Source organism: Alligator mississippiensis, chromosome 11 (genome assembly GCF_030867095.1).
Source record: "Alligator mississippiensis isolate rAllMis1 chromosome 11, rAllMis1, whole genome shotgun sequence".
Taxonomy (NCBI): domain Eukaryota; kingdom Metazoa; phylum Chordata; order Crocodylia; family Alligatoridae; genus Alligator; species Alligator mississippiensis.
In genome coordinates, this window is record NC_081834.1 from 63,815,723 (window position 1) to 63,818,613 (window position 2,891).

The following is a 2,891-nucleotide window of genomic DNA, read 5'->3' on the forward strand; positions in this document are numbered from 1 at the left end:
TGAATTGAGGCGGAGAGCGGGAAAGGGCATGTCCCTGGGGCAGCGGTGAGTCAGCGGCAGAGACTCCTCCGCGCCCTGCTCCAGGCCTCAGCTGGGGAGGGAACCCGGTGTCCTGGCTCCCGGCCCCCACTGCTTCATTACCCCCTAGATCCCACTCCCCTCCCAGGGGGAGGAAACCACCTAGTTCCCCTGATTCTCAGCCTGTGCCTCAGTTTCCCCACCTCGGTCTGGGCAGGAGGGAAGCTCTGGTGTGCACAGCTCCCGGTGCACAGATCTCTGTCGGGGTGGGCATGTTTCTGGGTGCCGCTGGCACCCAAAGGGCAGCAGGGCTGGGAGTGGCCCAGGGGAAGGCAGACACCAGGGGAGCCTCAAAAATAGCTCGGAGAGGTCAGTGGGACCCACCCCCAGGCCAAGGCAGCAGGACCCCAGGGTGACAGGGGTACAGAAGGTCCTGTGGCAGCTGGTGCTGGGGGACAGTGTGGAGGAGAGTCAGGGGCAGTGTATGCCGGGGGGTCTGGGATGGGTAACATGGGGCTGGGGGCTCAGGGGACTATGGACTGAGCAGCTAGTATGCCCCCCATCCCCCAGCAATGCTGGTGAGCGTGACTGACCTCCTCCATGGAGACCCTCTGGTTTGGGGGGCAGGGGAACGTGAAGAGTTAACCCACAGCACTGGGGATGAGGACATGGGGATTTAACGCCCCCCACCCCCATACACACACGGTTTGGGGGAGGGAAGGGACTCAGTCACTCCTAGGCACCCCCCCATTGGGGTGAACCCCACTTCTTACCCCCCCCAGGGGCAAAATCAAGTGATGTCAGGTCAAATATGGAGGGAGTGGAAGGGGGCATTTAATCCCTTATGCCTCCCTCTCTGCAAAGGTGTGGGCAGGTGTCTCCCTCCTGCCCCATGAGGTGGGTGCTGTGGGGGGGCAAGTTCATGTGAGAGGCAGTGCTGGGGGGGAAGACGGCTTCGAGGGAAGAGGCTGGGGGCCCCCAAAATGGGCTGGGAGGGGCAGGGTCCCAGGAGAGCTGGGGGGGGGGGAGGGTTAGCAAGTTTGGTGGCAGTTCAGGTGTGGGGGTAGTGTTGGGGGCAGGCAGGGGCAGTGGGTGCCAGGTAGGGTGGGCAGGGAGGGGACAACATGGACCAGGCAGGCTCAGCCAGGCCCCTGCCTCTCCCCTTCCCTGCAGGGAGTGTAAAGAGCCAGCCCCTCTGGAGAGCCGGGCCAGGAGCAGGGGACGAGGGGTTACAGAGCAGGGCTGGGGAAGGGGCACAACCGGCTAAGCTCTCACAGGCACCTTGTGGGAGGAGCAAGTCCCTCAGCCTAAGATAGTCCCAACCCTAACCCTAAAGGCTCTCACCCTAAGCCTGCTACCCCAAACTCTCACCCTAAGCTCAGCCCTAGCTGTAAGCCCAGCCCCAGGCCTGTGTGCCAGTGATGGCCCCTGTTCCCATGGGTCAATGCTTCTCACGAGTCCCAGCCATACCCCAGCCCCTGGCCGGAGAAGGCCTCTCTTGGATCCCCAAGGGCCGTGGGGGTCTCCCTTCCCCAGGCAGGTATGGGGCCTGACCACCTGGCTGCTTCTTCCTCAGCCCCCAGCCTGGCTGTGGGGTGTGGGGCCGGGAGCGGGTCTGGACTCTGGATCCAGTGTCACAGGGCCCACCCGCCCCACCAGGCCCTGCAAGGGGATTTATCTACCCTGGACCCCGCAGGAAACCCCTCTGGATGCTTCCTGCCCCCATCAGTGGAGTCCCTGGAGCAGGGGTAGGACCACGGGCCTGTGGGGTGCAGGCACTGCTGGGCCCCGCTCCTTGGAGGGGGTGGACAGGGTGAGGAGGTTGAGGCGCTGCTCTCCAGCCACAGCCGGTGGCCTGTCCCCAGGAGCGCGTCCCTACACCAGTGACGAAGGAGAAAGGCCCCTGGCAGGGGTGGCAGGGCTGGGACACGGGGCAGGGCGGTGCGTCTCTCCAAACCAGCGCTGAGATGCGGCAGCCCGGCAGCGGGCGGGATCACAGACGGCGCTGCCTAGGGCTGCTAAACAGGCAGCGGCCGTGGAGCGCGTCCTGCCCACGCCATGTCCTGGCCTCGGCCCCTGTAGCCCGACCCCCCCAGCAGCAGCCCCGGGCCAGGGCAGGGCCTCACGCAGGCCGGGACCGCCGGTCCCCGCGCCGCTGCCCCCAGCCCCGCAACAGGGGAGTCCCCGCCCGGCCCCGCTGGGGCGAGAGGAGACGAAATGCTGCCGGGAGCGGCGGGGCCGGAGCGGGCTGTGCGGCCGGGGCCGGGTGTGCGGAGCCCGGAGGGCTGGGCTCCGCTCGCACCTGTGCCCCTCCTGCACCGCACTCGGCCCGTCTGCCCGTGCCCGTCGGCGGGCAGCGCGGGGCGCTCCCGGGACGGAGCAGCGGGCTCCGGACGGGGCGGCTCCCCGGCAGCGCTGTCCCGGGCCCGAGCCCCGCGCGGAGCCGGGCGTGGACCCGCCTGCGGGGCGCGGGGAGTCGCAGCCCCCGGCCCTGGGCTCCCCCGGCCTCTCCCTTCCCCGCGGCGGCTCCTCGGGAAGCCCCGCGCCGGGAGCCCCGCGACCCCGGACTGCACGTCCCGGGACCCGCGAGCGCGGGGAGATCCGGGCCGAGCCGCGCTCCCAGGCGGGCAGGCAGGGCCGGGGGCGGGGTGGTGAGGTGCGGAGCGCACGCCGAGGACGGAGCGGGCGGGGAGGCGGGCGGCGGCGCTCCCTCGCGGGGCCGGAGCTTTCGCTTTCCCGGAGCAACCTGCGAGCGCGGGATCTGCCCGGCGACTGGTGCCGTGTCAGCCTGCGTTGCCGCTATTGGGCGGGCGGGGCGGCGGCGGCCAATGGCGGCGCAGGGGCGAGGCCCGCTATAAATGACCAGGCGGCGC